This window comes from Orbicella franksi, chromosome 5 (assembly GCF_964199315.1).
Source record: "Orbicella franksi chromosome 5, jaOrbFran1.1, whole genome shotgun sequence".
Taxonomy (NCBI): domain Eukaryota; kingdom Metazoa; phylum Cnidaria; class Anthozoa; order Scleractinia; family Merulinidae; genus Orbicella; species Orbicella franksi.
The window spans coordinates 14575572-14588069 of NC_138149.1; the positions used below are offsets into that span (position 1 = coordinate 14575572).

The following is a 12498-nucleotide window of genomic DNA, read 5'->3' on the forward strand; positions in this document are numbered from 1 at the left end:
ATCTCCGCGCTGTAATACTAGCATAGACAAAAAATGTGGAAGAAAATTAAATTGCAACCGAATTAGTATGCGTCAGTTTCAGAACGTTTTCTCTATTTAGTATTTAAAAATGAGCTACGTCTGTTAGTATTTCACAAAACTTGTTTATCGTTTTGTGATTTCTGCACTGCAAATATTGGGAGTACTATAAGTGAAAGAAGAATTGCTAACAAAAGATTTATCCATTAAAATTAACTTTTCGGAAAAAAAAGAATTTGTAATTCTTTCCAATCAAAAGTTTGCTCGACAGGAATCATTTGACTCTCACTTTCTGGGCATGGGCGAGGAGCTCTCCCCTGAGCTTCAAGAAATTCTTGGGAGCTACGCCATATTCCAAAATGAAATCTTTTCTGTAAAACTGTCGTGTGGCGAATTGCATAGTACAAAACTTTGGCTCCATTTTCCCAGCTCGAAACATCTCAGCGACCAAATAAATGTAAAATACACTATCTAAAGAATGTTGTTGTACAGTATTCGTTCGTTAAGACTCGCTTCTTTTGCTCCCGTGATGTTAAATGACGTAGTTATGTCTTTCTTTACGACGCGACCAATATCCTGAATTGAGCTGTTAATACACTGTACGCGCCTAGATACGGACTATCAAGGAACTTTAACATGAGCCATAAGTGATGTGATTGTCTCTTTGTGGCAATATTGGGTGCGAGGACCTGTGCGAAGCTGAATCTATTTGAAGAAGCCATCACATGGTGCGATCAAGGATTAGCAGTATCCTTAAATTAACCTTTTTTACGGCATTGGTTGTTTGCTTAATTCCAACTAGAAGCGTAAGTAATTATATTGTTAGGTAAAAGAAGGGACGGGAGCTTATGAGTGCACTTACTATTCCGGAAAACATCACGACTACCTCATATGGTGAGGAAATCCTTGTTTTTACCTGTCATCCGAAACAGTCTAAACAGATATCTGCCTGTAAGATTCTTTTTTTAAATAACTTGCATAGTTAATAGCGAAACGATTCTCCGGCTCAATCTTGTAGACTATCGTCTCATTTCTCCCACTCGACTTACGGCCTCGTCGGCTAATTGACGACCGTTACTCCCCGCGATTTTGCCGACTAATTCTTAATTGTTTACTTTTTCAAGTTAGAAGCTATTGCCATTACAGAAGTATTACTTCGTACAGATGTATTGTCAGTAATATGTTGTAACTTGTGGCCCTCGGAAAATAAAATGACAAACCTAATGAAAAAGTTGAAAGGTACATGGAATTCTAAAAGTAACAACAATACTATGAATACAAATACATAATGTAAACGTCAAAAGCCTAAAATTATGAGAGAGGCCCGAATAGTTGAATTACAATAATATTTTTATGTTATTATATATTAACTATGAACAAGGCTGACCAAGACAACAGAAACCTGTTGGAACTAAGGACCATGTGTCTAAAGACTGAAGATACATGCAGCGGCAGTATAGAGAACGATTCAGAAACTGGAACCGTGGAGGAACAATTGGTGAGGAATTTTATCAAAATCTAAAGCCCCGGCCAAACGATCGCACCATTTCAACACAACATATTGCAACATTGTTGCACTGAGCGCGTTTGGTCAACCTGTTGCGACATGTTGGGTGTTGTTGGCCCAAGTTTGAAAATGGTCAAATTATTCACGCAACGTTCGTGGATGTTGCATGATGCTGCAGTCGTCTGGCCAGGTTCGTGCTACAATGTTGCGCCCTGGCATGCACACTAGTTCGATTTTTAATACTCAACATGTCGCAACACGTCGCAACAGGGTGGCCAAACGCGCTCAACGTGTTGCACCCAACAATATTGCGATGTGTTCTGTTGAAATGTTGCGATCGTTTGACCGGAGCTTAACAATCGTTAGCCCTGGTATGAGGCTTTCCATTTAATATAAAACGAGGATCGCAATCGTTGAAGTCATTAACATTAACACTCTGTACTCTAGTTGGTGAAGCATGGCCGCTTTTTTATTTGGGAGGGGCGGGGGGGGATTTTTTTCAGTCCCCGCTGGATACCAATCATTAAGCCATCCCGGAAGACAATTGCTAACCGTGTTACGCGACTCCTTGGTTATTTAACATCGCGTATCCAACTCGGGCTCGTGGTATAATTGTTATTTATGGGCTGGATTAATTCCAGAGAGTGTGTCGACTTTTTATTTTGTTCGTATCATTGTTGCAAAGAATTGAAATTAAATCAGACTAGTAGAGATGCTGAAAATATCTGAAAATGCTGTCTGAAAATCTCCCTATCATAAGACATTCTCTAAGGCGAGTTTTTTTAGGAATATTCACGATTTGATGTAATATATCAAACACGAAAGACCGTGTTTGACCACATTTCCAAACACCGAGAAGAGAGTTGAAAATACGACGCGCAGCGGAGTATTTTTGACAAACTTCGAGGTGTTTGGAAATGTGGTCAAACACTGTCTTAAGTTTTTGATATATCTTCTCAATCGAGACTTAAACTAAGCAGAAAAAGGAGAAATAAAATTGTTAATCGTTAAATCCATGGACTTTGTCCAGCCTACTTGTCGTCCCTCCTACAACAATACCACCCGCAACGGAGCTTACGCTCATTCTCTAAACTTCTTTTCACTGTCCCTACTGTGAACTCTGTGACATACGGTGAACGTGCCTTTTCTTTCTCCGCACCTATATTATGGAACCGTCTACCGGATTTTGTTAAAAATACAACATCTCTTTCGCCTTTTAAATCTGCCCTCAAAACATTCTTGTTTCGGAAATCCTACTTCTGATTTATTTTATTTCATGAGAAACTGTATTTTAATTAATTATTTCATTTATTTTATTTATTACTGTTATTAGAAATATTTTATAGGATTTAACTAATTTATTTTTTATAGTAATGTAAGTGCCTTTTCTTTCTCCGCACCTATATTATGGAACCGTCTACCGGATTTTGTTAAAAATACAACATCTCTTTCGCCTTTTAAATCTGCCCTCAAAACATTCTTGTTTCGGAAATCCTACTTCTGATTTATTTTATTTCATGAGAAACTGTATTTTAATTAATTATTTCATTTATTTTATTTATTACTGTTATTAGAAATATTTTATAGGATTTAACTAATTTATTTTTTATAGTAATGTAAGCGCATTGAGTTCTTTTAAATGCGCCCAAAAAACTTTATTATTATTATTATTATTATTATTATTATTATTATTATTATTATTATCGTCCTCACGTAATGTTTGCTTAGAGTCCTTAGGGCCGAGACCAAACCATGGTCCTGGGGCACTAGGGGATAGCCAGTTTTTAGCTTGATAGCACCCTCCTCAAAATGTGTGCTGTACCTAGCAAGGTTATCTTTTGTAGTTCACTGATGCTTAATTGGCCGGGAATTCTTCCAAGACAAGTTCCTAGTCCCTTTTTGATAGCTCCAAGTGCTCCAATGATAACTGGTATCGTTTCCGTTCTCATGCCCCACATTCGGCTTGTTTCGATTTCTAAGTCCTTATATTTGGATAGCTTTTCACTGACTTTCACGGATGTGTTTCTGTCTGATGGTACTGCCATGTCAATAAATTTACAGGTTTTCGTTTTGTGGTCTTTAATCACTATATCGGGTCTGTTGGCTGTTATTTTCCTGTCTGTGTGTATTGGCATGTCCCATAATATCGTGACATCCTCGTTTTCTGTTACTGTTTGCGGCTCATGGTCATACCACTTTTCTGATGTCTTTATATTATAGTTGTGACAGACTTTCCAATGTATATACGCGGCTGCTTTATCGTGTCTGTGGGTATATTCTGTTTTCGCAAGTTCAGGACACCCAGACACGATATGGTCAATTGTTTCGTCGTATTTGTTACACATCCTGCATAGGGGGCTAGTACCGTCTTTGATAATGCTGGCGTGGTATGATCTGGTAGCTAGGCTTTGGTCTTGGGCTGCGATTATGAATCCTTCCGTTTCACTGGTTTATTATTATTATTATAATCATTATTATTATTATTATTATTATTATTATTATTATTGTTAAAATCTATGCAACTTAAGATCAGATATCCAAACACCATCACGGTCATGATTCCCTTTGTTTAAACTTAATGAATTATTAATGACTTTGAGAAGACGATGAGCACAATTACAAATGTTATTAAAACAAGTCGGACGTATTTACTCATCATAAGACTCACTGAGCCGCTTTCATCTTAGCAATGTGGTGGGACAGACACTGTTTAACTGTATTTTATGATGACAGCTCCGCTAAGTGATGCCATAGTCTGCTTAGTAGCATTATGAGTCACAGCTGTTTGCCGGAAAGTTGTCACCTTTAAAGGAGCTCAGCCACTGTATTTTGACCATGTACACAATATAATCTTTAAACCGTGGGCTGAAAACATCAGTTTAGTAAAACAGAAAGAAACCAAAGAGATAATAATAAAATATAAAGGAACAAGGATGGTAAAGGATGGAGACGATTAACTCGGATTGCAAAGGACGAATTTGAAAAATTTAGGCTAAACGTTTCAGAATGCCCAAACCGTGAGATCCTTTACTCCGCTCAGTTATCTGGTCTAGAACCCACGAGTTTTCTGTAGCTTATTGGCAGCGATTCCTCCTTTCGTGGCTGCTTAGTGGTTAATTTCATAACCTACTCACCAGTATTCTGCTTTATTCTGGCTTACTCGCTATTTCTGTTATGAAGAATATGAGATGCTGCTGTAGCATTGGAATCAGTCAGTTACACAAGTTACTCCATTATTATTACTCTCGTTTTTACCCAGCTTAACGTATACCATTATTTCTTTCCTCACAATGTCACTCATCAACAGAATTAGTAGTTTGGTATTTCTAGAAGAGATTTGCTTAACAGGTTTTACATTTACAGATCACCCGTACCCAGCAACAGAGAAAAGATGTACCCGTTGAAGCTGCAAAAGTATACGTGTACCGCAGACTTGGCACTAAATATTCCAGTTTAAGGAACTTCAAGAAAGCCTTAGAGTACCACATGCTAGACCTTAGCATTGCCAACGACGCTGAAGACAGACCTGGTACAGGGGTGGCGTATGCCAATCTTGGCCTAGCTTATGACTCTCTTTCTGATTTCAAAACAGCCCTAAAGTACCACCAGCTACATCTTGGCATTGCCAAAGAAGTAGAAGACAGAGCTGGTCAAGGACGTGCATATGCCAACATTGGCAATGCTTATCGCAATCTCGGTGATTTTGAAAACGCCCTCGAGAACCACAAACTGGAACTTGGTGTTGCCAAAGACTTTGGAGACAAATCTGGGGAGGGACGTGCAAATGGCAACCTTGGCCTTGTTTATAACTCTCTCGGTGAATTTTAAAAAGCCCTCGAGTACCATCTACGAGATCTCAGTATTGCTAAAGACGTCAAAGACAAAGCTGCAGAAGGGCGTGCATATGCCAACCTTGGTCGCACTCATCACTCCCTCGGCAACTTCACAAATGCTCTTGAGTATCACCAGATAAGTCTTGCTATTGCGAAAGATGTTGGAGACAGACTTGGACAAGGACGTGCGTTTGGTAACATTGGCCTTACCTGTCGTAATCTTGGCGATTTCAAAAAAGCCCTTGAGTGCCACCAACAACATCTTGATATCGCTAAAGAGGTTGGAAACAGAGCTGGGGAAGGAAAAGCGTATGCTAACCTTGGTACTGTTTACAATAGACTCGGTGATTTTCAAAAAGCTCTGGAGCACCACCAGCTGCATCTCAGTATCGCCAAAGAGGTCGGAGATAAAGACGGAGAAGGACGTGCGTATGGCAATCTTGGTATTGCTTATCGAAATATCGTTGATTTCAATGAAGCTCTCAGGTATCACAAGCTACACCTTAAAATTGCCATAGCCGTCGGAGACAGAGATGCAGAGGGGCGTACGTATGGTAACCTGGGCCTTATTTACCGTGCTCTTGGAGATTTTGAAAACGCCATAGAGAACCACAAGCTATTCCTTGGTATTGCCGAAGATAGTGGAGACAAAGCTGGACAAGGAAAGGCTTACGCTAATCTTGGCCTTGCCTATCGCAATCTCGGCGATCTTGAAAGTGCCCTAAAGTACCACAAGCTACATCTTGGTATTGTCAAAGAAGTGGGCGACAAAGCTGGGCAAGGAAAGGCCTATACTAATCTTGGCCTTATTTATAGCAATCTTGGCGACTTCGAAAGCGCCCTGGAGTGCCACAAGCTACATCTTAGCGTTGCGAAAGCAACCGGAGACAAAGCAGGAGAAGGACGAGCACATGCTAATATTGGTTCCGCTTTTTACTCTCTCGGTGGCTTGTCCGAAGCTGAGCGTTTTTATCAGTCTAGTGTAAGGGTGCGCGAAAATATCAGAGATCTCATCGGTTCGAAAGACGATTGGAAGATAAGCCTTAGAGATCATTACAAAAATGTGTACTCAGCCTTATGCGATGTTCAGTTGCAACAAAATAAGACAGATGAAGCTCTTGTTACCGCTGAACGGGGACGTGGACAAGCCCTGATGGATCTCATGGAATCAAAGTATGGTTTAAAACTAACTCAGACAGGTTCAAGTGAGCAAATGAAAACAGCCTCTGACATTTCAAAGTACATTTCATCACAAACGGTGTTCTTGGTTATTTGCAGGAACACGATCAATTTTTGGGTACTGCAGAAGGAAAACAAACCCCTTTTTTTGCGCAAAGAAATCAATAAGGATTTGGAGTCGTTGATCAAAGACGTTTATCAACAAATTGGTGCTGGTAAAAGCGTTAGGTGCGACGATCGATCCTTAGATGGGCCAACAGAGGAAGATGTTCCTGACGAAAGATCGAAGGTGAGAGAGTCGGCACCAATGCAATGCGGAAAGGATGCCTTACAGGAACTGTACGGCATGATCATTTTCCCAATTATAGACTTCATACAGGGGCATGAAGTTACCATTGTGCCAGATGGTCCTCTATCCTTTGTTCCATTTCCTGCACTTCTGGATCAAAATTCCAATTATTTGTCAGACATTTTTAGTATTCGCCTGATTCCTTCACTAACCAGTTTGAAACTGATAGCAGAGTGTCCAGATTGGTATCACAGTACTTCTGGCGCATTGCTTGTTGGGGATCCCTGTGTGGAAGGTGTTCGTATCAGAGGAAAGAGACTCGAACAACTCCCGTCTGCTAGAGAGGAAGTAGAGGCGATAGGGAAGATTTTGGACACTGACCCTCTCACTGGAAAAAGAGCAACAAAAGCTGAAGTATTGAGCAGATTTACCTCGGTTTCGGTAGTGCATATTGCAGCTCATGGCTGCCCCGAAACAGGCGAAATTGTTTTGTCACCTAATCCTACGACAGTGGGCAAAAAACCCAAGGAGAAAGACTTTCTGCTGACGATGAAAGATGTGCTGAATTCAAAGTTACAGGCCCGACTGGTCGTCCTTAGTTGCTGTCACAGTGGACGAGGCGAGATAAAGGCAGAAGGCGTGGTTGGCATTGCACGTGCATTTTTAGGAGCTGGTGCTCGTTCCGTTCTCGTGTCACTGTGGGCGATTGATGACAAAGCCACTCAGGAGATTATGAAGCATTTCTACCAATATCTACGGAAAAGACAAAGTGCCAGTAAGTCTCTCAACCAGGCCATGAAATGTATGCGAGAATCTGATGAATTCAGTGACGTGAGGTACTGGGCTCCGTTTGTGCTGATCGGCGATGACGTAACAGTGAATGTTGGTCAAACAAGGTGGGTGTCTTATATTGTGAGTGAACAAAATAAATCTGCATCTCAAATTACTCTCAATTAGGTATTCAATGGTACGTTTTAGAAAATAGCCCAAAGAAAATACGTTTAAAACCGTGTTTCTATAACTCGATAGAAACACAGAACTAACGCAAAATGTTGATGTAATGATGGCGAGAGCAAAAAGAATTTACTTTTCGATGACCAAAGTAGAAAGTAAACAAGTTGTTTTCTATTTTCGTCGTGAAGTTTTTTAAAAGAAATAGAAAATATGTTTCCCGTGTTTCTATCGAGTTATAGATACACTCGTGGAAGTGTAACACGCACCTGTCAGCTTGTGTTCCCACAGCATTTCTCGTTCTCCCAAACTCATGTTTCTATATAACAATTAGATTATGAGCTCGAGATTTCTATGAAGTGATAGTTGATGAGGCCGATGTCTGAATCAACTATCGGCTCACAGAAATCGAGAGTGAATAATCTAATTTTTTCAGTAGAATTCTGGAATTTGCTCCAAACAACGTTTCCAATTATTTCTGGTTTTAGTATTAAACTTCACGATTTATAAAATTCGCGCGGACTGAATTTACAATTTGACATTTGCAATTGTGTACACGCTTTCAAAAAATTAGAGTTTTTTTTTTAATTCAAGAAACCGCGAATGTCTTTCGTTTAGTCTCTTCAGGGATTTGATTATCCATTTGTTTCTAAATGTCCTTTCAAAACTTCGGAGAAACGAGAAAACATTGCAATTTTGTCGCCCACACCTAGCCACTGCCCACTTATGGCTGATAATAGAAATACGGTACATGTTTTCTACTTCTTAAATGGTATTTTCTCGTCTTTTCCAATCTCTTACAAGGAGACCTAGTACGTAGCAGCATCGCAAACAATTTACAGCTCATTGAGAGGAAAAACTAATGCTACAAAGAGTACTTCATGTTGCTCAGTTTAGAATGCTAATACTTAAGGTGATTCCTCAGTATTGTATTGCGCATCCCTAATGCGCACGATTTTAGCGCCATTAACCAGCGCGTGCACATAAGCGCGTGCACGTACAAAACGTAAGAGATTTCCCTCAAGCTAGGCTCGATAGCAAAATAAATGCTCGTTTTCATTTAAACGAGCATGGTGACCTATATTTTTTATCACATAATTTTGGTGTAAAAAATACCCTCTTTAGGTTACAAAATAAAGAAAAATTTTTTTCGGAGCTGAGGGAAAAAAAGATATGGCTAAAAGAGTGCGCAAAACCGTTACTCGAAGATGCAAATTATGACCTCGAAAACAACGATTCGAGGAACATTTTGACTCAATGTCGTTTAGAATTGTGTGATTTTCCCATAAACAGTATATAACATTGTTTCAAATGCCCCAGACTTTTTGCCTAGCAAGAATTTTTCGCAAGTATTGCTTTAATAACCTTTGCTTCCAACTACCGCAAAAATGTAACGTGGACTGATGAAATAACGCTCTTGGTTAGGTATAAATGGGGTAAGATTGACCCATAATATCTCTTAATAAAGGGAGAATGGCGACCCATCCCTTTTATTGTATTTTTCGAAACAGTGCTTGGTAGGGAACATTCAGGGAAAGTTTCACATTGAGGTGTTTTCCAAATCATTTTCTAAGGTCATTCGGCGCCGACGCGCTTTTAAGCAGTATTATATATAACTGAAACGTTCAGGTTGAATTGTGACAACAAGGTAATTCGTGGGCACCTGATTTTGTCTCATCTTTGTAGAATAGTAGAGTCATGGTCAAAAGGGTTACACTTACATTCTTTTTTTTTATTTTCTATAGTATTGTTTCAGCCAACTAAGAAAGGCCCCTCTCTTTAAAGGTAAGTTATTTCGTTTCGTGTTCTTTAGATAGTTTTTGAAAATGTTCTTCAATAGCTTGAGCGGAAAAACTAACTCCTTCGTTTCCGCAATCACTGGTTATGCGTGTTAAGCACAAGTTCTGTAGTTAACTTTTTTCAACGTTGTTTTTTTCCTCTTTGGTGTTACGGCTGTTATGGTTCCTGAGATCCTTACATGTTTGCAAATACATTTATCGGTGTTGTTTGTTTGTTTGCTCACGGTTCCTTTTTTTCCCTTTTAGTTCCAGATCGAAGTAATTGCTTTCATCTTAAAAAAAATCTACAGAATGAATGAAAGAGCTCCTTTCGAGGCAGTAGCAGCCTCGTGTACAGTACTTAGTGCTTATCTAATGATTTCCCTTTTCAATTTGTCGCTGTACGAAGTAACCGAAACCGTCTCAAGGATTTATGAGAAAATCTTCTATTTTATAGATGTTCTATCATATCTCTCTTTTCAAGGATCGAAAACACAAGAAAACATGATCACCAACTTCGTTTCAGAGCGAGATAAAGCATTCGATAAAAATACTGTGATTTTAAAAAATTGACGCATGTAACTCGGCATGATCTCACGGATTTTTTAACAAAAATATTTAACAGGTTTCAGAACAGGCAACATTTTTCAATCCTTTATTTTATAAGTGAGTATGAGCGTTAATTATTCCAAATATTGTACAGTACATTTCAAGTCGTCGTATATGTAGCTACACAAAGAGCAGTGGAATTTGATGTTATTTGTGGCAAAAATTTAAAAAAATGCTTTTCTGTGTTTTTGTTATTTTTATTTTTTGGCCAAATATAGAGGAACTGTACAGAAAGTGATCTACCAATCCACTCTATCAATGTTATGATATGTTTGGCGATTTTAAGCTTTATGATTATCGTCTAAGGTCAGGCGATGAAACAATTGAACCTCTCTACCTTGGCCCGGGCCTTGGCCACTCTGAGACAGAATTCGCCGTGAGTAGTACAGGATGGCCGCTGTAGGACTTTTCAAAAAAGTAAAGTGTATGGATCAGCGGATAGTGAGGCGGAAAAATCCTGGCCGTTGTGGAGAGGTTGCCGTTAAAGACGTGGCCGTTAGGAGGAGTTCGCTAGCATTCTGAAAGTCGAACGCGACTTGTTTCGATTAAAGCGTTGTCGAATGAATTCGGACTGTCGCTGCATGCGGCAGTTATTTAATATCAACTTGATCCCATTCTAAAAGCCACTTGCATGCAACAGCCAGGCTTTTTTTTTTTTTTTTTTTTACTCTCTCTTTTCCACTTTTTTATTTTAACCTTGTGAAAAAAAAAAAATACAGAAAAACAAAAAAGCGAAAGAGCCAGGCGTTTTCATTCGATATCGATCCTGCTGTGCTCCAATGCAAACATTTTACTATTTTGGACTGTTTTGCACAACGGTTACGTTTGTACAACGGCTAATTAATTCTGTCCCAAATTGCCTGTTGCACAGGGAGGTGCAAATGTAACTTTTCTAATACTGCTTCCTCCCCGAGTGTGTAAATGCTGCAGCGCAGTGATACTCCTCAAATCATGTGACTACTTACACTGCGTGGACTGATCTGAATTTTATTAAATGATCAACACACAGGCGACCCAAGCTCACGATGCGGGGAGTTATTATTTATTTTTTTTTAATCTTAATGCGAACGTTCAGCGTGACGTATACGGCCGACATCTACTAAACAATTAGATTGAGCTCGAGATTTGAGAACGTGATAGTTGACGAGGGCGCAACCCCAGTCAGCTATCACGCATGGAAATCGAGAGCCAATAATCTCATTGTTTTAGTATAAATCTATCACTCGTTCAAAACTTTATCCAAATTCTCTTTACAGGCCAAGAAGCGGCCATCATTTTTTTTTTAAAGATTACACTGCTACGGTACTCGCTATCTATCACAGAATAGATAATGAGTAGCGTAGCCAATCAGAAAATATAGAATTATACTAATAAATATTAATATAAATCTACTAGCGTTCTATCTCGAACGCCGTTCTCTGATTGGCTGCGCCCTGGTCAACTATCACGTTCTCGAATCTCGAGCTCAATCTAATTGTTTATTAGTAGAATTCTACAAGTATACTAATGCAAATGTTGCAATCTGATTGGCTGAGCTACTCGTATACTATCAGCCATTAGAATGCAGTAGCTGTCGGTAGTCCACGAAATGCGACGTTTTTATCGTTTTTCCAAAGTTTTGGAAGAAAGTTTAGATATACATGGATAATTAAATTCCTGAGAAGACTAAAAGAAAGACATGAACGGATTCTTGACTTTAAAAACTTGAAATTATCGAGAAACCGGTGCGCGCGCGTAAACAACTGGAAATTTACCAAGGGCAATTCAATACCTGCAATTTTGTTAAAGAGTAAAGTTCAATAATGCGTCGAAAAATACTTGGCAACTATTATTTGCGTTGATTTAAGTTAGAATTCTACTAAAACAATTAGATTATGAGCTCGAGATTTCTATGAGGCGATAGTTGATGAGGCCGAAGGCCGAATCAACTATCAGCTCATAGAAATCTCGAGCTCATAATCTAATTGTTGAGTAGATGTCGGCCGTATATGTCACGCTGAACGTTCGCATAAAGATTAAAAAAAATAATAACAACTCCCCGCATTGTGAGCTTGGTGCGCCTGTAATGGATATCGATATCAATAAACTAAACTGTTCTCGTGAAAAGAGGTGTAGACCGAGCTGGGTAAAGGCCAAATGGTATTCCTGGAGTGTAACCTCAAATATACCGGAGATAAATCATGATACCGTTAAATCCCACGTTAAAGGCTTAAATAACTTCATAAGGGGTTTGGGAGGGCTTATAAACGGGCTGGGAGGAGCTTATATCTGGGAGGCATGTAAGCGGAATAAAAAAAATATTCCGGAATGACGAGAGAAAACGTATTTGAGAGA

At 39.2% G+C, this 12498-nt stretch overlaps 1 pseudogene across 1 annotated transcript; it reads left to right on the plus strand.

Moving 5' to 3' along the window:
- The first annotated feature begins 1198 nt into the window (after positions 1–1198).
- On the plus strand, positions 1199–10053 carry LOC145488375 (uncharacterized; annotated as a pseudogene). The gene is made up of 3 exons (XR_014049497.1): positions 1199–1516; positions 4889–7722; positions 9523–10053. The product of XR_014049497.1 is annotated as an uncharacterized LOC145488375 (transcript).
- The last annotated feature ends 2445 nt before the right edge of the window (positions 10054–12498 follow it).